This window comes from Pleurodeles waltl, chromosome 1_1 (genome assembly GCF_031143425.1).
Source record: "Pleurodeles waltl isolate 20211129_DDA chromosome 1_1, aPleWal1.hap1.20221129, whole genome shotgun sequence".
NCBI lineage: Eukaryota > Metazoa > Chordata > Amphibia > Caudata > Salamandridae > Pleurodeles > Pleurodeles waltl.
Genome location: NC_090436.1, coordinates 841317908 through 841344888, shown reverse-complemented (window position 1 = coordinate 841344888; position 26981 = coordinate 841317908). Strand labels below are relative to the sequence as shown.

Here is a 26981-nt window from a genome sequence, read left to right as displayed (position 1 = left end):
CTCATCCATTGTTCTGCTTTGCAGCCATGGTCTAGTTCTGCGAGGTGCAGGGAAGGGGCTTTTTGTTGCCTTTGATTACTTCAAAAATTCAAAAAAATGTTTTTAAGTTACTTTCCGGTCTGCAAACTTGTGTTGATGTCTCCAGATCCCAATTCTTCTGTGCGCAAAATCCTTCCAATAGTTTGCTTCTATGTGATTGCATAGGGACATGTCCATTCAACAATGATTTGCTTTGTTTGTGTAAAGTGGTATCTTATTATTGGTATTATGCTAAAGGACAATCCATATGCTTTTGAAATAAATAATTGATTGAAATTGTGCAATATATAAATTATTGATCCTAGCAAATAGTCTGAGTTGAGTTGATGGCATATATTGAATAGCAGACTTATTCTGCCTTCAGTGGTATAATTTTCTGCTACATATAGGCTACCTAATATTCAGTTTTACTCTTACTTTCCCACTTTCATTGCACTCATGTCTTTTTAAATGTATGAGTTTTGAAACAAAACAGATACATGTTATATCCCTAGAGGTTCTGTTGATCTTTCTACTGAGAAAGAACAAAAAGTGATGAGAGGAATGCCTGAATTAAACTCAGATACTGGTCATTACTTGGACAAAATTCAAGTGCATGGCTTTTATTCACAGTGTTCACATTGTTACTACCAGTGGGAACTAACCTTATGCAAATAAGTCTTTGTGCTGCTCCGATAGGAACTGTCCAGACATGTTATGTCTCTTCTCAATGGAAACACAAGCAAACCCAGACAGATTTCAGCCTTGCTAGGATTCCTCGTTGTGATGCATATTAAATCCTATTGCTTATTGAGCTAAAGAGCCCTCATCTAGGTACACCAATAGCACTTAGAGGGTTTCACAGAAAAGAAAAAGATGAAGGGTGAAGAAAAGATGAAGGTATTCTAGTAAGCATTCCATTCTATTGTTAGCTTGTCTTGAAAATAGAAGTCTTTAAATTGTTGTCCTGATTTAGACATGAAAATAATAACTATGCTCCTAAAATACTGGCCAGGTGGAAACCATAGAGGGCTTTCACTGTTGTTGAAAAATTGGAAAAATCCTTGTTTGTACATAGGTGCTAAGAGATATATCTCGTAACTGTTAACTAAATCTGCATCATGTTGATTTACAAAAGGAAGTACACTCTGGAATCACCTAAATATACAATCATAATTGGCGTTAGAACTTTTAAAAGATGCAGAGTCTGTTAATAGGGGCCATGGCTCCAGGCACATTACACTGAACTCTTTATGCATGCATAACATTACATTATGGTAGATTCATATTTAACAATTTAGGTTTGGGCTGAAAATTCCCAGGATACTAATCCCTTTCAGAGAGCAACCTAAATAATTATTTGTTTAAACACCCCTTTGTTGACCTTTCCCTAGACCTGGCCCAACCTTTATGACCCTTTCCAAAACAAGGAAAGTAGAGCAGAACTCAAATCTATATCACTACATTTTGCTAATCTCAGAGAAACTCAAGTGGTGCCTTGGAAGTTAAGCTATTTTAAAACGTGTTGTTTTCTTTCATATATTTCTGGTTGTGGTTTATACTTTATCATGCACTGAAAAGCTGGACATATTGTCATTTTAATCCACCATGGGAACCCTTAACTGCACACTGCACACTACTGCACACCTCATTAATGGTCTGAAGAAATTACCACATCACCCCCATTCGAATGGAAGTCCATGGGCTTTCAGTGTCAGCCTGCACCATGTACAAAACTAGTTGGATCCTCTTCAATGCCATCACACCTGCCTATTTGGTAAGCTCAACATATCTGGTAGCTCTCGGCTGAACTGCAGCCATGACCTCCACAAATTTTAGATGAAGAAGCGCAAGAAAACAAAAAGCAAAAGTCCTTCTCTATCTATGCACCTAGGATCTGGAGTAATATCCCTGTATCGATCTGGAATATTCAAACGTTGCTCCAGTTTAGGATTAAGCTGAAAAATCACCTCTTTGGAGCACGCTCAAGTACGAATCAGTGACAGCTTTTGATACCATCTCTCCCCAAATTATGATGCATCGATTGCATCAGGCAGGTGTCAGAGGCACAAAACTATGCATACTGAAGTCGTTCTTAGAAGACAGATCCACCATAGTAACTTGTGGAGATTTTAAGACACCCACATATCAGTTACCATGCTGTGTACCTTAGGGTTCCTCGCTTAGTCCCACCCTTTTTAATTTGTACATTGCTCCACTGGCCAGACTGATTCGCTCTTTTGGATTCTTCACCACCTCTTATGCGGATGATACTCAAATAATTATTCCTGTATACAAGAACTGGGAAGAAACCGATGACCAATCCCAGCAATGTATGTGTGAGGTTAGTAGATGGATGGGCCTGAACTGGCCCAAAATAAACGGCGATAAAAGTGAAATTCTTCTCTTTGGTTCTAGTAGAAATTTATGTAGCTCTCGATGGTGGTCATCTGTGTGTGGAGACCTACCTGTCCCTATTAGCTCTATTAAGAATTTAGGGGTCATTTTTGGCATTACTCTATCCTTTAAGCCACAAGTTAATTCTACTACTAAAACTTGTTTCTGGATATTGAAAACACTGAAAAAAGTATTTCCCTACTTACAAGAGAAGCTTAGAATTATGGTGTCTCTTGCCTTGGTAATCGGCAAAATAGATTACTGTAACGCCTTATTGCTTAATATTGACAAGCTTTCACTTAGTAAACTTCCACTTATCCAGAATACTGCTGCTCATCTAATACTTAATCTTCCTCGTACAGCTTCGGCCACTGCTAGTTTGAGACAACTACACTGGTTACCTGTGAAGAAATGTATTGTCTTTAAGACACTATGGTGGTCATTCTGACCCTGGCGGTCTTTGACCGCCAGGGCGGAGGACCGCGGGAGCAACGCCGACAGGCCGGCGGTGCTCCAATGGGGATTCCGACCGCGGCGGTAAAGCCGCGGTCGGACCGGCACCACTGGCGGGGTCCCGCCAGTGTACCGTCGCCCCATTGAATCCTCCGCGGCGGCGCAGCTTGCTGCACCGCCGCGGGGATTCCGACCCCCCCTACCGCCATCCAGATCCCGGCGGTCGGACCGCCGAGATCCGGATGGCGGTAGGGGGGGTCGCGGGGCCCCTGGGGGCCCCTGCAGTGCCCATGCCACTGGCATGGGCATTGCAGGGGCCCCCGTAAGAGGGCCCCTACATGTATTTCACTGTCTGCTGCGCAGACAGTGAAATACGCGACGGGTGCAACTGCACCCGTCGCACAGCTTCCACTCCGCCGGCTCGATTCCGAGCCGGCTTCATCGTGGAAGCCTCTTTCCCGCTGGGCTGGCTGGCGGTCTGAAGGCGACCGCCCGCCAGCCCAGCGGGAAAGTCAGAATTACCGCCGCGGTCTTTCGACCGCGGAACGGTAACCTGACGGCGGGACTTTGGCGGGCGGCCTCCGCCGCCCGCCAAGGTCAGAATGAGGGCCTATGTTTCACACATAAAGCTTTATATAACAGTAGCACTGAACATCTGACACCGGGGCTTCATTGGTACACCCCAAGCCGTCAGCTTAGATCTGCAGGCTCCAATTTGGTTCATGTGCCACAGACCCGTAGGGCTAGATGGGGTGACAAGGCTTTTACGGTGGCCGAGGCTAAACACTGGAATATGCTTCCTCTCACGATGAGGAAAGAACACAATTTCTTGGCCTTCAGAAAGAAGCTAAAAACGTGCCTTTTCCCACAGTAGATGTGGCTAATTTCCTCTCTCCGTTTTCTGTTTTTCTTGGTTCTCTCACTCCTGTTACTTAGCCCTTCGATGCCTTGGCCGGAATGCGCTTTATAAATATAAAATACATACATACATACATACAGCTGACAAAGCAGCTAACCCTCATGCTATATGTTGACAGTTTCCTTGCCTTTTAACCTTTTAGGCGCTCCACTGCATTTTGGTTAGGTTTGTCCTATATACATATATAGTACATAAATACATGCTTACATAATAATGTACTAATGTGGGGACACATATTGTCATTCCTTTTGATTGAAGATATCATTTCAGATGCTTGTCTACCCAGTGTGACTAATATATTGTAGTTCCATTGAGTAGAGCTTTAAAATATTTGTATCAATCGTATTGAGGTTATTATTTATGTTTTTAACATTTTATCAATATCTGCTTCTTGCCAGAGGATTAATAACCAATTGATGTCACTTCCTGTGATGTAATTTCATGTGATGTCATATGATATGCAAATTCGATGGATTTCACATATTCCATCTCTACTAAGGACCCTAAAATTCCTAGAATAAGCCTTGTTTGTACTGATGAACGACACATGTACTGTTAGGCAGTATAGGGAGTTTATCGGATTCATGAAAAGCCGAAATCAAACACTGACCATAAACACTTGAGTTCTGAACACCATGAGAATTAAATTATGCCATGAGAGTGACAATACAAATTTGGTACGTTACGAAACCTGTCTAAAGGGGTAAGCCAGGGACTCTAAAAAAATATCAGTCAGGACAGACATGTCGCTAGTGCACAGACCTGTCACATCCATGCTTTACTGCCTCATCTTCATTTAAACTGGCATTCATCTCATATTCCTGATGTCTCTGGATAGTGCAGGCCAGACTTTGAATGAACCTTGCAACTGAAGACAAAGGAACTACTTGTACGTAGTTATTAACAATGTGCACAGGCTTTTTTGAGTCACTCATTGTGAAAGGATCCAATGGGTAGGCCTGTAATGGGCAGAATAAAAATGTGATTGACAATTTAAAAGGCCAATGGACGAAGTCTACTGACCAAAATCCCTACTTTTTATGTATAGTATGTGTTGGAAATGGGGTTTTTGGTTGGCAGTCAGGTTACCCTCTGTCCAAGCAAGAACCCTCACTCTAGTCAGGGTAAGTCACACACAATCCAAATTATCCTGTGCCCACCCTCTGGTAGCTTGGCACGAGCAGTCAGGCTTAACTCAGAAGGCAATGTGTAAAGTATTTGTGCAATAAATCATACAATAACACCATATAGCACCACAAAAATACACCACACAGTGTTTAGAAAAATATAGAATATTTATCTGGATATTTGTAGATCAACACAATAAAAGATGCAATAAGAATTTGTAGAGATATCACTAAAAAGTGATATGAAGTGTCTTAAGTCTTTAAAAAGCAAACAAAGGCAGTCATTCCAACCCTGGCGGTCCGAGACCGCCAGGGTTGGGGACCGCGGGAACACCGCCAACAGGCTGGCGGTGCTCCCATGGGCATTCTGACCGCGGCGGTACAGCCGCGGTCATTGACGGAAAACCGGCAGTGTACCGCTGGTTTTCCGCTGCCCTGGGGAATCGCGCCGCCATGGGGATTCCGACCCCCATACCGCCATCCTGTTCCTGACGGTTTCGGCCGCCAGGAACAGGATGGCGGTATGGGGTGTCGTGGGGCCCCTGGGGGCCCCTGCAGTGCCCATGCCAATGGCATGGGCACTGCAGGTGCCCCCGTAAGAGGGCCCCACCAGGATTCTCAGTGTCTGCCATGCAGACACTGAAAATGGCGACAGGTGCTACTGCACCCGTCGCACACCTTCCACTCCGCCGGCTCCTTTCGGAGCCGGCATCCCCGTGGAAGGGTGTTTCCCGCTGGGCTGGCGGGCAGCCTTCTGGCGGTCGCCCGCCCGCCCAGCGGGAAACCCAGAATAACCGCGGCGGTCTTCTGACCGCGCAGCGGTATTCTGGCGGTTCCCGTTTGGCTGGCGGCGCCCGCCGCCAGCCAAAGTTGGAATCACCCCCAAAGTCTCTTTCAAGCACAAAGTACCTGGTTTGGAGTGGAAAATCTCCGCAGAGGGCCATAGAGGAGGAGATGTGTGGAAAAATGGTGTGTGCGTCGGTTTCGCCCCTTCACACACGGACTTGCGTCGTTATTTTTCACGCGGGGAGACGTGCGTTGTTCTGTGGGAAGAAAATTGGTGTGTGCTTCGGTTTCGCCCCTTCACACACGGACTTGAGTTGTTATTTTTCACTCAGGGAAGATGTGCATCATTTTCCGGCACGTGGGCCGACTCCTATGGTTCGGGGGATTACCAGATGTCCCTGCGTCTGCGCGTGGATTCCTCGGCTTGTTATTCGGCTGTGCTTCTTTCCGTGAGGCTGTGCGTGGAATTTTCTTTCTCACTGCAGGTGTCGCGTCGATTTCCTCTCTGGAAGTCGGGCGCCGTTGTCCATGCGAGGCCATGCGTCGAAGTTCCAGTCGCCCCGCAGGTGTCGCGTCGAGCTGCGTCGGCGTGCGGCGATTTTCTCACTGCGGAGCAAGCTGTGCGTCTAATTTTTCAGCGCACGAGGAGTCCAAATGAAAAAGAGAAGTCTTTTTGGTCCTGAGACTTCAGGGAACAGGAGGCAAGCTCTATCCAGGCCCTTGGAGAGCACTTTTGCAGCCAGACAAGAGTTCAGCAAAGGCAGCAGGCCAACAGCAAGGCAGCAGTCCTTTGTAGAAAGCAGACAGGTGAGTCCTTTGAGCAGCCAGGCAGTTCTTCTTGGCAGGATGCAGGTTCTGGTTCAGGTTTCTTCTCCAGCAAGTGTCTGAGGTGGTAGGCCAGAGGCCCTGTTTTATACCCAAATGTGCCTTTGAAGTGGGGGAGACTTCAAAGAGTGGTTTAGAAGTGCACCAGGTCCCCTTTCAGTTCAATCCTGTCTGCCAAGGTCACAGTAGGGGGTGTGGCAGTCCTTTGTGTGAGAGCAGGCCCTCCACCCTCCCAGCCCAGGAAGACCCATTCAAAATACAGATGTTTGCAAATGAGGCTGAGTACCCTGTGTTTGGGGTGTGCCTGAGTGAATGCACAAGGAGCTGTCTACTAAACCTAGCCAGACGTGGATTGTAGGGGACAGAAAGATTTAAGTGCAAAGAAATGCTTACTTTCTAAAAGTAGCATTTCTAGAATAGTAATATTAAATCCGACTTCACCAGTCAGCAGGATTTTGTATTACCATTCTGGCCATACTAAATATGACCTTCCTGCTCCTTTCAGATCAGCAGCTGCCACTTCAACAATGTATGAGGGCAGTCCCAAAGTTAGCCTACGAAGGGAGCAGGCCTCACAGTAGTGTAAAAACGAATTTTAGGGGTTTTACACTACCAGTACATATAAACTACACAGGTACATGTCCTGCCTTTTACCCACACCACACTCTGCTCTAGGGGTTACCTAGGGCACACTTTATGGGTGACTTATATGTAGAAAAAGGGGAGTTTTAGGCTTGGCAAGTACTTTTAAATGGCAAGTCGAAGTGGCAGTGAAACTGCACACACAGGCCTTGCAATGGCAGGCATTAGACAAGGGGAAGTGGCTACTTAAGTGGGGGGCACAACCAGTGCTGCACGCCCACTAGTAGCATTTAATCGACAGGCCCTAAGCACATACAGTGCCCATTACTAGGGACTTATAGGTAAATTAAATAGTCCAATTGGGTATGATCCAATGTTACCATGTTTAAAGGGAGAGAGCATATGCACTTTAGCACTGGTTAGCAGTGGTAAAGTGCGCAGAGTCTAGAAACCAGCAAAAATGAGGTCAGAAAAAGAGAAGGAGGAAGGCAAAAAGCAGTGACGGCTGGTGAGATGGGACAGTGGGTGGGCGGAAAAGCTGGGTATGACTGTTGCGCCACGAATTATTGAGCTGTGTGCTCCTGGGCAGAGACTGCAACTATGTGTAATTTTTCAGCTGCATGAGAGAACAGCTGTTATTGACATCTCATCCGCTTTACTGTGCAGGCTAAGGCCATATACTTCTGTCATCCCAAAATGGTTTATTTGTACACCATACTAAAATGCAAATAAAGACACTCGGAAACAATATCTACTTTCAGACTCGTGATCAGAAGCGTTGTAGTTCTAACCGCGCCCACTACTATAATTTCGGACAGAAGCGTCAAAGGGGCAAAGTTGTGATAGTGTGGTCTGTCTCGTGGTACTCTGTGAGTTCAGTTAGTACAGGCTCCTCTCACAAGCCTTGTGACAGAGACTCATTTCCCAGGAGGAGCCGTCATCTATGTCTGAGGCCACTGCAAAGGATGAACAGCCAAACATTTCGCCAACCAATCACATGATTAGTTATCCGAACCAATCCAAGCTCACAACACGTTCTCACTGCCTATGGGTTTGCACTCACCTATTTGAATGTGGGTATGAATGAATGAATGCCGTAAGTTCTGTCCCCGCTCGCCGGAAATAGAGTGGAAATGGCGCTCAGTAAATGAGTTATTTCCAGAGAACTCGTTTTATGAAGGCGCTGCTGCACTACTTATTAGGAGAAGTCTCAATTCCAAGTTACGTACTTAATGAGTTTCGATCTGCGTTCAGGCATATCAGTGCCTCATTTTTGCACCCACAGGTAAAAGAAACATGATGCTCTGTTTGAATGGGGGGGGGGGATATAATGCATCATATATACGAATTCTAGCAGCCTCGGTGCGTATCACTTTATCATAAATGCACCACTAGGGCAAAACTTAAAACAGCATAACATGCAAGGTATCGTCCGGCATATTCTGCTGCACACCGCCAGATGCTGTTTAATACAGCGGCAACAGGTGCTGTAAACACAGGTGTTTGTCGAGTCCTTCTTTTATTTCATTAACCTTAAGTAGGATGAGACTCGGACAATGAGCTGCAAGAAGCTGGCCTCACAAGGTTCTCATTGTACTACTCAAATCCAATATACTTACAGACTGGAGCTGGTTACTGCTGCATCCTCTCTTTCTTCACTTCTTTAGAAGGAGGGAGTCTACCGTCCCACCGATTCCCAACAGCAGCGCGGGAAGCAGACACCTCGTGTTTGCTAACACACACTGCGCAGACTCGATTTTTAGCTTGCTGCCTGCAGCCTCTACCCCGCCCACCATTTCCCAACTTGTCACAGGGCTGGACCCACACTCCGTGACGAATTGGGAAAGGGTGGGGTGACCATCCTCCACTATCCTGACTGACATGAAGCCCTTAGCGCTACAGGGCTTCAGCCTAAAGCGCCCGGGGCTAACATTAGGGGGTGGAGACTGGTCTTTGGAGCTATGTCTTTGCCGAGCTGATGACCTCACAGGCCTCAGGCTGTGAGCTTGTCAGCCCGGCAAACATAGACTCAGTCAGGGGAGGGCCTGCCTTTCCTGCCAGTCTCATGTCACGTGACAGTAGCCCCAAGCAAAAGGTGTGTACATTTTTGTTTTAGGGAGTTGGGGGGAGGTTTTTTTTCACTTTTTTGTTCGTTACAAACTTATGAGGGCGGAGCCCCGACGCCCTCATGCAGAAACCGCCAAAGGCAAAAAGTCTGGGGATAACCCTGCAGAAGGGCCATTTCCAACAGTATGTATGACCTTTTTGGTGAAAAGTCTTTTTAGACACCTAAACCTATTTAGAAGGCCAGACTTAAAATAGTTTGGGCCTGATTTAAGGAAAGTGGTGCTGCACCAGTGCAGCATCACTTTCCATGTGCCTCTTAGCGCCCCCCCCCCCCCTAACACCACCATGTGTGCGCCATATCTAAGATACGGCACACAATGGCAATAGTTAGGGAAACTAGCGTCAAAATTCTTGACTAGAAAAATGTTTGACGTTAGCCCTGCAAAGCCCATTGTAAACAATGGTGTGCCTCCTTTTAATGCCTGCTCTGAGCAGGTGGTAAAAGTGCCAAAACAAATGATGCAAAAAAATCTCTTAGATTTCTTTGCAACATGTTTTCGGTCCCCCTAACAGAGGAATGCCCCTTTTCCATACTTTACGCCCGGCACAAACATAACGTAGCTCAAAGGGGTACAAAGTGGTGCAATGCAGTGATTTTTGCCTCCTTGGGCCACATTAGCATCAATAAAAATGATGCTAATGTGGCCCAGGGAAGCAGTAGGGGCTCTTAAATCTACCCCCTAAGTCCGCTTGGATTTGTCAGTGCTTGTTTAAAACTTCTGTCTAGTTTTGGACGCAGGTAGCCAGACATTGGTGGTGTATTTACAACGAGTTCAAGCAATGCGGCACAGCAATTAAAATTGCTGCTCTGTATTGCATGAACAGGAGAGAGTAAAACTGCACATATCTACTTAGAAGTGATGCAATTTTGCTCTCTGCCTGCACTGGTGTACTTGTGCCTGTCATGCAAAAGCGTAGGAATCCCTTGTGCCCTAATGCAAGGATGTCTGCAATGTACTCAGTATACTCTTTGTCCAGAAAGGCCTCCCTTCTTGGCTCAAAAGCTATGGTTTATGGCATTGTCCTCCTTGTACCCTTCTTAGTACCAGAATCGTCTCGTTCCCTTTCTTTCAATCGCCAGCGAACATATACTTGCAAATTAACATTTTTCAAGAGCAATACAATGTAACAACAGGGGCAATGATTACAATTTTACATTTACTATTCAACTGGTTTAGCTGTTCGCTTTCAAATGTAAAGCTGAAACACGTAGGCCCATTTCATTCGCAGTACTCAAATGATTGAAAAACCAGAAATATCAGTTTATGACAGACTGTTAAACTGAACAAAAGAGGGTTAACAATCTCCACCCTTGGTATTCAGAGCACTCCTTGAAATCTGAGACTAAAAAGGAGAAACGGATGATCAGCTAGGAAATGAAAAGTTAATTTTACATTTTAACAGTAATTATCGTGATTGTCTTAGGCTCCAAGTAAATAAAATGAACTTCAAATTCAAACAGAACTAAATTAACAGTTAAAAAGTTATTTAATTAAAAGCAGTGTAACCGCGAACACATTCTTGGTACTATAACTACTTTTGTCTTTTTCCATTAAAATAAATAATGCAAAGGTGTGCCACCATGTTCTTAGTAACTGAGTACCAGGCACACTATCCATTGCCCTCCCTCATTAATATTTTAAAAATAATAATTCTTCCATATGCTCAGCCACGATTCTTTAATTATGTAAACGTGTTGATAACTTTCATTTCAGAAAAATTAAAAATTGTTATCTAAAGAACGAGAATGAAAACACTCTTACTTGCTTCACACAGAAGGGCTAACTTCTTCACCGTCAAATGTTGAGAGAGCAAAGTTTTTTACCGTAGTGCGCCTTTATAGTCAGTGCAGCCAACACCTAACCAGAAAGGAATGTAACCTATGCATTAGCGATTGGTCAGCACATGTCAGAATATTTAAATGAGCACCTACACTCCCACCCAACCCGGTCGAAAACCGGCGAGACGACTCGAAATAGGAAATCGGTTAAAAGAGAGAGCTTTATTTATTTTCAGAATCTGATTTACAAAGAGCATTAAACACAATGTATGCGCGGACTTGCCAAAGTGCTAACAATCAGCTTTTTTTCAGACGTCTCTAAATTTCTGATCAGTTGTATGGATTGTAAAATTCGAAGGAAACCTTTGAAACTATTACCTTGTTCGATTAGTCTTTTTCCAGTGTAGACGTGTGGTAGCTTGTTTATGAGCACTGCGTGCACAATGCTTCAAAGAGTTTCACATTAAAACATACTGAATTTATTGTAATGAGAAATGAATTCAACAATAGACAAATGCAACCTATTTTGAGACGAGTTCTACGCTAAGCAAAAGTGTACTTTATTTATATTTATTTTAATTGTATATCACATACCATGACATTTGATTATACGCACGTTTGTGAGTGGCAACAGTGATCCATGTGAGAGGGTTACATTAATCTTTTGGGTGTACTTTGCTTTTCCATTACTGCCACAACTCACTCATCAGTTATGCATTTCATACATCAATTCCAAGCTATTTTGGTTACACTGAAAAACACGAGGAGGTTACATACTGCACTGATAACCTTTTTTCATGTCCATTATAGGTCATATAGATTACGTCAACCCAGTTATCAGGCAGTATGTAACTTCATCTTGTTTTTCAGTGGAACACAAATAGCTTGAAATTGCATAATTTCACACAGCCAGTCACTTATAAAACTTTTCAAGCGCAACATAACATCTTTTTTCACTTTATTTTTCCATCCCGCCTGTAAGAAATGCAACTTTTCTGCTTAGTCATCCCGGATTTTTCACTTTTTCGCTCAACTTCATATTTTTGCTGGTTTTAGAACTCTGTGCATTTTACCTGTGCTGACCAGTATGAAAGTGTCTGGGCTTCCCCATTAAACATGGCTGAATTGTCAAATTCCTAATGAGCATATTTAACTTGACTATGTATCTCTATTCTATGGTATAAAATGTACCAAGGGCCTGGAAGGTAAATGCCACTAGTGAACTGCAGCACCTATTGTGCCATCCACAACAATGGTAGTGCAAACATTTCTTCAAGCCTATCCTTTGTAGCATGACTGTAGCAGCATTAAAACCACAATTCGACCTTTCCAAATTAATAATTTTAAAGTTTAATAAGTCCCTCTATATAGGCCTTGTAGTATGTAAGGCAGAATGCAGTGTTTAAACATATGACCTGTAGAAATTTAGGCCCTCATCCGACCCCCATACTGGCGGTCGACAGTCCAGTGGAGGCTGCTCCGCTTGCACCGCCACATCATCACAACACCGCCACGCCTACTACAAGTTGGTAATAGGCATGGTGGTGTTGTGGTGACGGGGTACTGACGGCGGAGCATGCACCCAGGTTCCCTCCCTCGCAGACGACCACTGTGAAAATGTAAGTGCCTTTCCGATAGGGGATGGGGTTGATGAGTGGTTTGTATGATTGGAGGGGGGTCGTGTTTGTGTGCTTGTATGTGTGTGATTGTGAGTGTCTGTGTGAGTGTGTGAATGGATGCAGGGGTGGTGGGGGTGTGTGCGAGTGTATGTGTGGGTCTGTATGAGTGTGTGAATGTGTGAGTGCATGTGTGTGTGTGTGGTGCGTGCATGCTTGGATGGGGTGGAGGTGGGTCTCTAGGGGCTTAGGGGCGACCATGGCTGTGGGGGAGGGGGCCTGGGGGGACTCGCATACTGGCAGCAGGAATATAAATTCCTGTTGCCAGTATCCTTTCCACAAGTATTTTCCCACAGCAGTCCTATAGCCCTGGCGGTGCAGGCAGTGAACTGGCTGCTTTACAGCCAGTTCACCACCATGGTCATAATCTGGTGGTCCAGCATGGCGGAGCTGGACCGCCAATGTTATAATGAGGGCCTTAATGTTAACATGTTCTAACAGTGACTAGCACCCCAAAGCTATTTCACTGTGGACGGTTGTGCTGTCCTATGCAGAACCCCAGAGCACAGATTAAAATACAGATATTGTATCTCTGGGATGAGACTAGCTAGAAAAATATTTAAAAAATTCAATGTTGGAGTTGGATTTTTAATACAGATTAAGGAAAATTTACTTTTAGAAAGATACCTTTTCCCTGCTTGATGTTTCTGCAGTTTAATTTGCATTTGCTCACCAACTTTACACAGCCAGACATTAGCATTTGAATAGGTGTGAAAAAGGTGTGAAATGCCTCCCAGGATCAAACAGTAGACTAACCTAGATAAACAGAGTGGACTCTTCTGAACCCCATAAATATGGAGGGTGAAGGCTGCAAGCATCTTTTTTGACATTACAGTGTCAAACCCTGCTTGAGAGTCAAATTCTGCTTGGCAGATCTGCTGGCTTTACATATAGCACTTGGCCACGCTTGAAAGGAAGGGAGACAGGATCTGAAGACAATTCTTGTGATGTTGCTGGAAAACCTTACTTTTGTTCTTTCAGACTTCTGTTTCTGAGTTTATTGTGGGTACAGTGGCTACCTCAAACTGGATTTCAGTGTTAGAAATGGGAAGGCACTAGGATCACCATAGCACACTTCCCACATACACCTCATGTGAGCCCAAGATTAGAACGGCCACAGACATTTGCCATCTTCAAAATGAACAAAATAGGTAGGGTTGACCTTGGGAAATTTTACCCCATGGTTAGGGCCTGCCCAATGGTCTTTCTCACCCACCAGCTCTTGCCAGGTATAAATGTGGCATCTCCAGTCACACACTTCAGAACACTCTTGGACCTAAAGAAGAATAGAAGAGCACTGGACCTGCAGTATGTGACCTGAGAGGACTCCTGAAGGACTGGTCCTGCATCCTAAGATACCCAGAACAAAGAGTTGAACTCAGAGGGTCATAAGTCTGACATCTTGTCAAGCAACGGCGATACAACAAGCAACAAGAGGCCTTTTTTGCAATTGCCAAGCTGACCAGGGGCAAATTTACCTGGAATGGGTCCTGCTGTTGGCCTCTGTCTGACTCCCTGTGAAACTCTAAGTGCCTTCACTAGGGTCCTGGAGGCATTTAGAAATGTTCTTCTATGGTTCGTTCTGACTTAAATGACACAGAAGGCAAAACCTTTGACCAGAATGAACCTGGTTGGTGAATATGACCCGTTCTCCATTGTGGTCAGCCTCAAATTGTGCCTTGGTCCCAGTTTACCTTGACCACTGACTGTCATTGGCACTTTGTGCGTTTTGGCACTATTTCTACTTGAAACTTTAAAAAAATCTTATTGTCAATCCCCCTCATTGGAATTTTGTTGTTTTGGTGTCATTTAGCTTATTACATATTAATATAGATTTAATTTTTTATTGTTTTGCATTTTTACTTTATTACTGTTTTGGTACTGCATAAATACTTTACAAACTGTCCTAAATTAAGTCTATATGCTCTATACCACAGCTGCCAGATCATTGAGCTTAGGTTAAATTAGTGCCTTTAAGGGTCCACACTGGCAAGATTTGTAATCATTCCTTAAGGGGAGGAGGGTCATCCCGCCATTAATAATCCAATTTCCTACAGTGTCTCTTTTAAGTAGGTTCTCAATGAAATAGTATACAATTTGAATTGAAAAATCAAAAGACAACATTAGTGAAATAATAGTAAAGGTTTCCAATACAAATGAGGAAATGTCGTCACAGTAACTATAAACTTACAGCAATAGCAGTAAATGCTTACTGGAATCCCAAAGTCTGCATGCTGTATCCCTCAGATATCAGCATGAAATATAATTCAAAAATGCAATCATATTGTCTGACATATCTGATAGAAACTTCTAGATGCCTATTATTCTTACCTTAAAATTCCCCCAGGCATATGTCTGGATCCAGAGTTTTTTCTCAAGCAGTATCCCTTCATGCTGTTAGGTGGTGTCAGCTGGCTCCACATCCATCGTCCGCATCGTATGTGCAGGATTTGATGTCATGGGACCTACATGAGTGACACCCGGCATGCTGATGTCAGTTCTTTTCTTTCCCCACCAGCCATGTGTGGACCTGAAGAAGAGCTACCCCCATAGTCACTTTTTGACTGGACTTTTCAGCTTTTGTTGAAGCTTTTTTGACACTCTTGGTGTGTTGAGATGTTGTTCAAGTCCTGTGACTCCTGTGATCGAATGATGTCCTTGACGGATCTGCACCTAGTGTCTTTATGGTGTTTGGGGTGCAACCATGACCCAAAGTCATGCTCTGAGTGCCGGGCCATGATTCCAAAAGCTTTAAGGGAGCGATCCCTAAAGCCACTTGAAGCCCGTCGCTCGGCTCTGCATCGCTCCCAGTCTCAGTCGAGAGGAAGGTCCAGGGAACAGTCGCAGAGCCCCCATTCTTCTTTGTCCCACTTCAAGTCCTCGAGACGATTAGGGTAAGCACAAGAAGAAGCCAAAGAAGAGCAAGCTTTCTCCAACTTCATATCTGTCGGTCGGCTGATGCGACACAGGAAAAGGAGTGCCGTTGCACTAGGCATCTGTCCTCAGAGCCTGCTTCTGCATTGGCTCCACACCGCCCTGAGTTTCCACGAACTGGAGCCCATTTACTTGAGTTCCAGGAGGCCATGCACATCATATTTGGCGGGTCAACTCTGCTTGAGAGCCTTCGGGCCCAGCAGAGTCAGCAGGGGCCCACTCAGGTTCCACACTAGTGCAGTCAGCCTTGGATCTGGGGAGGGCACCCAGGAATCCGTTCCCAGATCCAAACCAGTGTCCGTTATGCCATCCCAACCTTTCCCAAAGATGGTTCCGATGTTGATCCTCCTGACACCACCCGTGCCACAGTCGGCCTGACTGCATCCTCATTACCGATTCCAACACGGAGGCAGACTGGTATCACTCAACACCAAATCCAACTTTGGCAGGGACTTTTCTCCCTAGGTTGGACATTGACTCTTATACTTATGGTTTTGGGTATGATGACGATTGGGAGGGGTTGCTGTACCCTTTAGAATACCAGCTTGCAGACCTTATGGACTGGTGTAGGGACCTGGGTGAAGCCATTGGTCAGGACACTTCCCCTGATGCTGGCATGCTTTCTCCCCCTACTATGGCTACAAAGGAGGGAGCGTCCCACTCCATAGTGGTTAGAAGAGCAGCCGAGGTCTTCAGCCTTGAGAAACTTTCAGAGGCAATCAAGACTAACTTCCTGACTGAGGTCGTTCAGCCCGGGGCTTCCTCTTCTGAACCCACTTTGCCCTTTAATAAAGCCCTCACCGATGTCCTGCTGGGAACTTGGTCCAAACCCAGCACAGAGGCTCCTGTGAACAGAACAATTACCCACGGCCATAGACCCGCTCCTAATGACCCAGTGTTCCTTATGCAACACCTGACCCCTCAGAACTTCATTATCAAAGCCTCCACGTCCCCAGGTGCATTCCCTTACGCACTTAGGAATATGATGTTTTCTTCCTCCAGCCTGGCATTGCAGTCCATGAACACTGCATGCCTTTTGGGCTGTTAAACTTATACTTTATGGGACAGGGTTGCGCGAGTGCTGCCATAGGTCCCGGAGGAGGCCCAAGCCATTCTCTCCCAAGCCGTTGCTGATGGGAGAGACACAGCAAAGTTCACAATACGATGTGGACTGGCTACGATTGACTAACTAGGTAGATTGGTGGTCTTGAGGCACCGTGCTTGGTTGAGGATGTCAGGCTTTTCATGGGATGTCCAATCCACACTTATAATATGCCCATTAATGGCATCCATCTCTTCGGAGACAATACTGACTCAGCACTCAAGCGCTTTAAGGAGACCCGGGCTAAGGCCAGGTTCTTGGACCTCCCAGCTGACCCTTGCCCCCCTCAATCTGCTCTTCACACCATTTTTGGCCGCAAAAGTTGTGCCTAATCATTTCCTTTACCCTCCAGCCACCATGCAGTGCATGCTGCTCAGCCTCTGCGTGGCCAGGGATGTGGGATCCAACGTCCTCGTGGATCAGGGGACCAGCAGTCTGCCCAGTCCACCAACTCTCTCACTGCAGTCTCCAAACCTTCCTAGTCTTATGCTTCCCCATCAGGGACCAGTTAGGGCAGGATTCGCCATCACCTGCCCCTGATGGCAATCCATAACATCAGACAGGTGGGTTTTGCAAATAGTCCGGAGAGGCTACTCCCTCCCATTGGAGACTACCCTTCGATCCATGCCACCGTCCTACAATCGGACGATGGAGGATCACTTGGCAATTCTCCACAAGGAGATTACGGCTATCTTGGCCAAGGGAGCAATAGAGCGGGTCCCCGTGCCAGAAGTAGGTTGTGGTTGTTATTCCCTCTATTTCTGGTGATCAAAAAGGATAATTACTTTTGCCCTATCCTACGCTGCCAGTCCATTAATTTCTTCCTCAAGAAGGAGAAGTTGAAATACTCACTCTGGCTCAGGTCCTATCTGCCCTCGACCTATGAGACTGGATGGTAGCGTTGGACTAGCAGGATGCTGATTTCCATATTCCTGTTCTGCCTGCCCACAGACGTTATTTGCTGTTTAGGGTAGGCCATGAGCATTTTCAGTTTACTGTGCTCCCCTTTGGCCTTTTCCAGCACCCCTTTGGCAGTGGTTGCAGCTAATCTGCGCAGGCCAGGGGTTTTAGTCTTCCCCTACCTTGATGGCAGGCTGTAGAAGGTGGGCTCGCCCCAGACTGTCATCTCCCACCTCCAGAATGCAGCAGACTTCCTGCATTCTCTGGGGTTCACGAAAAAATGTACCAAAGTCACACCTGACGCCCTCTCAGAGGCTACCTTACATCGGAGCTGTTCTGGACACAGTGCAGTTTCAGGCCTATCCTCCCGAGTGGCGAGTTCGGGATATTCAGGCTATGATACTGATGTTTTAACCTCTGTCCCAGATTTCAGTGAGAATTACTCTGAGGCTGCTGGACCTCATGGCCTCCTGCATCCTGGCTGGTGACACATACTAGATGGCATATGCGGGCTCTGCAATGGGACCTGAAGTTCCAGTGGGTGTAGCATCAGGAGAATCTCTCTGACATGGTTCAGTTCTTGGAGGGTACTGTGCAAGATCTGCAATGGTGGCTCTTGAACTGTGATTGGGTCAGAGGCAGATCCCACTCTCTTCCCCAACCAGATTTGACAGTAGTGATAGATGTTACGCTCCTGGAATGGGTTGCCACATGAGAGAGGTAGAGATCTCTGTTGGAGTCCAGGCTCCACATCATTCTTTTGAAGCTCAGGGTCATCAGACTGCATTGATCACAGACAATACCTTTGCCATGTGATACTGCAACAAACATGGCGGTGTGGGGCTGTGGACCCTTTGTCAGGAGGCTCTGCACCTCTGGACATGGCTGGAACACCAGGGCATTTCCGTGGTGGCTCAACACCTGGCAGGCTCTCTGATCACCAGAGCGAACAAACTCAGCCGTCAGTGCCTCGTTGATTACAAATGTCTTCTCAAGCCAGAGGTAGCACAAGGTCTCTTTCAGCAGTTGAGTGAGCCTTGATTAAATCAGTTTACCTCCGCAGAGAGTGCACAATGTCAGCTGTTTTCTGATTTGGAGTTTCAGATGCTGTACTCGCTCTTCAACGTTTTTCATTGTGAGTGAAACTCAGGACTTCAGTACTCCTTTCTGCCCATACCACTTCTGCCCAGAGTTCTCAAGAAGATCAAGAAGGACCGGGCCCAAGTAATCCTTGTGGCTCTGGCCTGGGGAAATAGAGTCTGGTATCCTGAGCTGTTGCAGATGGCCAATGATCCTCTGATAAGACTACCCCTTTGGAAGGATCGTCTGTTACAGCAGCAGGGGACGGTTCTCCACCCGAACTTGTCCAGTCTCCGCCTTCTTGCATGGAGATTGATCGGCAGAAGTTGACAGCTCTTGACCTTCTGCCCAAAGTTTGTAATGTTATTGTGGCTGTCAGAGGTCCCTCAACCAAAATGGTATATGCTTGTCGATTAAACAAATTTGTTTTTGCATGGTGCACAGACAAGTCTATTGACCCCCTCTCTGCCCCTGTATCTGAGGACCTCTTGTTTAGACTTTCTTTAGTCCAGCAGGGCTCTGCTTTGGGCACCCTCCAAGTTTAATTGTCTGCTATCTCTGCTTTTCCTAGATTACCTGACCATCCCTCTTTGTTTAAATCTCCTATTGTTAGTAGATTCCTGAAGGGTCTTACCCATAAGTTTCCTCCTTCATTATTCATAAGGGCCCAATAGGATTTGAATCTGGTTCTTACTTTTCTAATGTGTGTTCCTTCTGAGCCACTTTATAACTGTCCGCTCCGGTTTCTAACTTTAAAAACAGCCTTCCTTGTGGCCATTCCTTCTGGCCGCAGGGTGAATGAGCTACAGGCCCTTTCTTCAAAGCCACCCATCCTTTCTATCTATCCTGACAAGGTGGCGCTTCATACCAGGGCTTCCTTGTTGCCAAAAGTGATCACACCCTTTCATGTAGGCCAATCCATCACCTTGCCTACTTTTTACCCCCTCCACATCCTTCTAAGGAGGAGGAGAGACTTCATCACCTGGACTCAAAAAGAGCATTGGCCTTCTACCTTGATCGTACCAAAGTGTTCTGGGTGGATAATCAACTCTTTGTGGGTTCTGTGGGTAAGACGAAAGGTCAGACAATGCAGAAGAAAAACCATCTCCAGGTGTGTCTTTCTCTGCTTTAAGATGTGCTACACATTTGCTGAGAAGCAAGCCCGGGGAAATTACATGCTTACTCTATCAGAGCAACAGCTGAAACCACTGTGTTAGCATGTGGAGTTCAAGGCCTGGACATCTGTCAGGCAGCAACGTGGGTTTCACGGCACATGTTCACCAAAAACTACTGCCTCGACAGTCATGACTGAAGGGACAGGTATTTTTCCTGTTTGGTCCTCCATGACTTTGTAGTATAATCTTGGTTTGCAGACTCCCCTCTGGGGGTGGTATTGCTTGGGTATCTACTTTAAGGTAAGGAATCTGCATCTAGAAGCCTCTATCAGATGAACAAGTTACTTACTTTCGTTAACACATAATCTGGTAGAGACATTTTCTAGTTGCAGATTCCCTACCGACCCACCCCCTATCCTCCCTGCCCTGTGAACTGATTTCAAGGGACAGGGGCTTCCCTTTTCTGGTTCCTAGTTATGATGCACCTGTAGTCAGTGTTCTTAATGTCTCTTCACTTCTGATGTGAAAAGTCATGACGAGAAACTGAAGTCAGCATGCTGGTGTGATGCCTATATAGGTCTTACAATGTTATATCTAGCACACACGATGCCGATGACGGATGCAGAGCTGACCAGCGGCACCTAACAGTGCACAGGAATACTGTTTGAGAAAAATCTCTAGATCCAGATTGACGACTGGGGTAAATTCTAAGGTAAGGAATCTGCAACTACAATACGCCTCTACCAGATAATGCAGTACCAAAGGTAAGTGACTTGGTCATCAGCTTACCAATTTATGAAAAGGCATTTATTTCATGGAATGCTGCAGTTGAATTGCTAAAAAATAGTACTATGTATTGAAATAATAACTATTTTAATGTTTGCTCCTCAAGCAACATCATCCGGCAAATTCAATTGTGCCACCATTAGCTCCGGGAGAGATATCTTGCCAAGAATGCCCACGTTCTCTATGTTGAGCCAGTATTATGCTTGGGAACACTAATATCTTGTCAAGAATGCCTGCAGTCTCACAATTGGGCCACCATTACACTAATTAGGGCCAACATAGATCACAATCTACCAATTAGAGCAACCATTTCAACTGGTGAGACTGACACTTAAATACATGTGCTTAATCTCATCTCATATCTGAGTGCACTAACACATCTATCCAAAAATTGTGTATCACTTATCTTTCCCCCAGCGCTCTCCCAAATGATCCAGCAGGTCACACCACTGATCACATTCTCCTCATCATGCAGGCTGCAGCACCAGAAGATCTCTGAAGGCAGGATCTGAGGCTACAAATGACTGCACCCAAAATTTGAGGGGCATAGGGGTGCTGAAGTAGGACCAGGCACCACTAAAATAAAATTAAAACAAAAGGAAACTGATGCATGCATGCTCCCAGCACAGCAGGAGACCGCTGTTAAAGTATTCACTGCTAAGGTTGGAGCATCCCCCATAATGTCCTGTGGGGCTTTTACATTTGCACATCTTTTCCTGATTCGTGCTGTCCCCAGGATGGCAAGGCCACCACCAACTTTCTTTGATTTCATTCTCCTCCCTGGGGCCAGACAACTTAATATTAAATTTCATTATGGCACTTTGCTTTTGCTCATGGTTCAAGTTAAAAAGAGTAACCACTCTACAATCAGTATGGTTTGTCCTTAGTGCTGTCAGGCAGATGACTCACTGTCCCATTTTATGTTTTTCTATCCTGGCAATGCACAGACTAGAAATTCTTGGATTGTTCTGATCTGCAAGCAATTGAGGTGCAGACAAATCCATTTATCTCTTAGGCTCCTTTGCACTGACCATGCTTAATCGGTCATATGTGCAGGTGCAAAATATATCCACTGCAGTTGCTCTATTACAAGTAGAATGCTGGGATAGTTTATTTTGACCAATTAATGTTTGGGTGCTTTTGCAAGGACCAGTGAGCTTTTGGTCTGCTTGTCTGAGTATATAAGGGAGAGAACTTAGGTTGCAGTTTAGAGACTTATTATAGTGCAGTTGTAGTGGCGACAGCTGGAAACCTTTAGCTCTTCCAAGAGGTTTCTTAGGGAATACTGTTTCTCTGCCCACATCTATAGTTTTAGTAGTAGCGAAATTAACAGGCATTTCTTAGGGCACAGAGGCTGAATTTAAGAATTGTTGATTGTTCTTGTTGCTCTACAACTATTGTATTGCGTCTATTTGTTTTTTATTATATCTCTATTTTATTTGTTTTCATTCCCTCAGTAACTATTATTGTATAGGACATTTGTTAAAATCTGTGTCACTGTTTGATTCTACTATTGTGATGTTTTATGGTTTTATAACTTCTATTTAACAAAGACATGTACTTTTATGGTTGTAAAACAATAAAATAAAGTATGTTGACTTACTCACTAGAAATTGCAATGACAGCTCCCAAACTGTGCTTTGCAACAGACTCAGCCCTTTAGGAGCAGAAAACATGGTGGCAGCAGAGGTCATTCCCACCAGCAGGGTCAGCAATCTTCCACTTTCTACCCATCCTGCTGCACCTGCTTCCAAGCCACTTTAGTTAGGAAAAGATACCAATATTTCAGATTCAGTCTTGGGTGTTATGAGGATGGTCCTGAGGTTGCTTGGACTCCTGGCCTTGTGCATCATCCACATCCCAAACTCCAGTTGTCATATGTGGTAACTCATATCCCAATGGGCCCATCATCAGGACCTCTTCCCCTAAGTCTATTCAAGTCTCACAAGAGATGGCTCAAGATCTTTAATGGTGGCTGTTTTGCACCAACCTGATCTGCAGCAAGCCACTTTCCCATCCTCACTCAGATCTCATGGTTGTGACAGATGTATCACTGCTAGCTTTGGGGGTCATCTCAGACATTTTTAGATCAAAGGCATCTGGTCCAAAGCAGAACTAGCTTCACATATTTTTTCAGGAACTTGGGACAATCCATCTGATCTTCAAAACTGTCTTCACATCTGTCAAGGGAAGGATGGTTCAGGTCCTCACAGGAAACGTGGCCACCATGAGGTACTATAACAAGCAGCATAGAATGGGTTGCTGGATTCTCTTGCAGCAATGCCTAAATCTCTGGTGGTGGCCGTACTGCAGGACATCTTTCTGTTCACCCACCATTTTATGGGATTCTTGAATGCAAAAGCAGACATGCTGAACAGATATCAACTGGTGGATTACCAATGACATCTCCATCCCGAGGTGATGAAGAGAGTTTTTGAGCAATAGTGAATGCCTTTCTAGATATGTTCTCTACTGTTGAGAACCTGAATTGCCCAACTCGTGTGCATTGTAGAGGGCCAGTGGAAGAAGCAGTTTAATAGGAATAATTGTACACTTTCCATCCTTCCTCTTGGGTATGGGTTTTCAGTAGCTGTTAGGCCTCTATTATTTTTTTCTTGGTACTGAACCTTTACTAACCTCTCTGTATTCAAGAACCATCACTTGTTTAGAAGTGACCTAAACTTGTTTCCTTTGTGGGAATGAGGGAAGGATGGATCACAATAGGATTTGAAACATCTAAAGCCATAAAGGGTCAATCTAAGGGACCACCTGTCCACTTTATGTGCACCCAGTATGGAAAAACACATGTAGGTACATAAAGGATTGAAATGCATGCAGCACGGAAGACAGGAATAAGCACTTTCCAGAAGAAGGTACCTGGAGCAACAAACAAATCTAAAAAACAAACTGAAATAATTAAACAGCAAGGTTTTCCCTAGCAATTGTCAAGCTTTCCTAAATTGACGTGAGGGAGATAGACCTTAAACTGTAGCAAGAATATGAGGTTTAAGGTCTTAAAATACCCAAGAATAATTAAAGTATCAAATTAAGCACATGAAACCAATAATAGGGGGATTGCCCCCTGATTGCACCAACTCCCCTTTACCACTTGCCTAGGTCAAAATGAGATAAAGAATGACAGAGAAAAAGCTCTATTAGATATATTGACTTTCCCCAGGCTAGTAAATAGAGTAACCACTAGGTGTATCAGTAGATAGTGCAGCACCAGCCTTTAGCAAGGCCAATGGGGTATAATCAGGAGAAGGCAGCGATGCAGGTGAGTTGTGATGGGTCAGAGGAAGAAAAGAAGAGAATGCTCTTCACCAGGGAACTCTTCTGTTTCAATTGTGGGCAAATTGGACATTAATAAAGAGATGGTCAAGACCAACATCAACAGTGAAGCTTCCGCTTTGTCCTCCTTCTTCTAATCTCCTCCTCAGAAGTACTGTTGTACAACATGTAGTTGTCCTTAGACCGACTATCTCTTCTAGTCTACTGTAGAGGGATCTTTGTGTACAATAAATTGGACTGTGTATTGCATTAATGATGGCATTTTAATATGGTCCTTTTAACAATGAATATGATATGTTTGCTATGGTAAAAAAAAAACTCTCTAGGACTCTAAGGACCCCAAATCTATTTTAGACTAGAAACCCCCTCCCCCCCATGGTTGCATCATTCTAGTGATATAGGATGCATTTTAACTGCTGACTGTATCAATCTCCATTTCCACCCCAAGTAGAAGCATCCCTTTATATACCCTAAAACCTTCTAATACCAGAAGGTAAAAGAATCTGCCTCATTACCTTTTTATTTCTTGATAAACAATTTCCATCCCCAACTTCTGCAGCACTCAAAATTTGCAGATTAAAAATCCTAGGAAGAAAACATATGGTTTTGTCTAAGATTTAAGAGCTACCAATTCTGCTGCATTGCCTAGCTTCCCTTCAGGAATTAGTTCCAGTATTCCCATGGTTGGTTTGTGTTTTGCCCTCTTCTCTATTCATATATATCCAGAAATTCACCTTGCATTTTCATTTAATGGAAAATAAAATGGACAAGGGTCTCCCAGTGTAAACTAAGGGCCAGATGTATGAAAGCATTTTGCATTCGCAAACGGTGCGAACGCCCGTTTGCGAATGCAAAATGCCATTTCAGAATGTATGAAATACATTCTGAACGCTATTTTAAGGAATCGCAAAAATAGCAATTCCTTAAAACTGCGACCCTGTTTAGAGAGTCGCAAATTGTGACTCTCTAAGTTAGAAATCGCAAATAAGGATTCCTTATTTGCGATTCCTTACCGCATGTATGAAGCAATTCCTAAATGCAATTTTGGCATTTAGGAATCGCTAATTACCACCAAGTTGAACTTGGTGGTAACCATGTGCAAAATGTAAAAATGCATTTAAAATGCATTTTTAAATTGTACATGAAAAGCACACATGCCCTTTTGGCATGTGTGCAACTTACATGCCCTCAAAACATTTTTTGGGGTGCAGTAGAGGGGGCCTTAGGCCCACAGCACCCTGGGGTTTTGCATTTCCAAAATTGCGATTTCTGGTTCAGAAATCACAATTTTGGAAATGCAAAAAATTTGCAGATATGGGCCAACAGGACCATCAGTGCGAATGGGGCCGGTATCGCAATTTGCTATTCGGTAATAGCATTTGCGATTTTTAAGAAATCGCTATTACCGATTCGCAAATGTGATACATGGCACTTTGCGAGTCGGAAATAGCGATTTCTTAAAAATCGCTATTTCCGAATCGCAAAAGGCCTTGATGATGCATCTGGCCCTAAATCACTTTCCACCTTTTCTCTAGCCCTTATAAAAGATTTAGATGCCCACATTTTCCCTCAGAACCATTCACTAACTGAATGAACTACTAATTGCCTCCATTTCAGTGTACCAATCCAAACATGCCTCAATGTGCATTATCTTTGATCTGACAGGTTATTGTAATTATTGAAATCAATATATTTTTGCTTATGCAAGCCTGGGTACGTATTTCTGGCAATGTCCAGATTTTCAAAATAAGAAATATTATTTTACCCTGCACTACATGACTAGTGCCCATCTTACAAGATAGCAAACCTCACAATTGTTTTTTAACTACTGCCCCCTTTACTGAACCCTTTATTGATTTCACTGAGATACCACTGCCTTATTACAATATTGTGTTGATTGTACTTGCTCCCCGGCTTCTGACCTTGTTACCCTCACTAAAGCCTGTATGTTATCAACAGAAAAAAAGTGTCCACATTTTTACAGACTCAAAATGCTTCTTTGATGCGGCCTATGTCTTGGGACTGATTTGACTGCAAAGATAATTATTTATTTCAGCATGTACAGAGATAAAGAATGGGACTTCTATAAAAAGCTTACTTGATGTCCTCCAGCTTGACTTTTGTTGCCTAATGTAGCTCATTTATATCATGATATTGTGCATGCTCGGAGAGACAGAATAGTTAAAGTTTTTAACATCACTGTTTGATCCCTATTTCTCCCTTATGGTACAACAGTGATGTAATTCTGGTGCTGTTTGGTAAGCATTTACATTTAGTAGAAATTCCAGAACGATTCAAGCAGCTCTTCAGCCCCAACAGGGTCTTTTGTCTACGTACAAATAGACTTTATTCAGATGCCCTCCAGTTGTTCCTCCTTTAAGAAAGAACATATGAGACTGGCTCTTCTGCCACCATCTACTGGTAACTATCTTGCCTAGGGTCTCTCACCAGCATCACCTGTGGTCCCCTAGGCATTTTACTCTGTTTGCCTGCACTCCCAAAGGCCCAAAGCCTTCTGGCCACTTGCAGCCACTGTCCATCTCAAGTCAGGGGAACCTCCTCCAGGGGTTCCAACCACAGAACCAGTCAACAGGAGTTCAAAGGAACCCTCTGCCTTCAGGGTTACTAACAAGAGCACTGTCTACTGCCACTCAGAGGTGTGAAGGAGACAGAGTCACTGGCTCTGGAAACAGAGCCCTGTAACTGCAAGCGCTGAGCCTACTCCAAGCAGGTTTTTATCAGTGGACTGGTCTGTTCTCCCTCTTCTGTAGTCTACTATCTGTCTCCCAAAGTCTGTGTTCCTGTGCAGGGGTTTAAAAGTGGAGGTGGAGAGTTCAATTCGATGGGCATCTCTACCCAGTCCAGAGATGCCATATCACCCTTCTACACCTAATGACATTTCCTGGGATCCATGGTAGGCTGTCCCACACTTCTACAAAACATTTTGGCATTTTAAAAAATGGCAGACTCAAATCATGATCAGCAAGACCTTCCATCTTCCATGATGGTCAATAATGCCCTGGCTCTTTTGCCTCCCCTTCTTTTGAAGCCAGCTGCTGTATTATGCATGTTTACTTGCATTT

General features: G+C 44.6%; 1 protein-coding gene across 1 annotated transcript in view; it reads right to left on the bottom strand.

The window, feature by feature from the left end:
* Window positions 1-11119, bottom strand: part of LOC138287994 (annexin A1-like) — a 191856-nt gene extending 180737 nt beyond the window's left edge. The window contains exon 1 of the mRNA XM_069229084.1: window positions 10998-11119. The gene's annotated coding sequence lies outside the window, so the exon portion shown is untranslated. The remainder of the gene's footprint in view (window positions 1-10997) is intronic.
* Between the last annotated feature and the right edge of the window lie 15862 nt (window positions 11120-26981).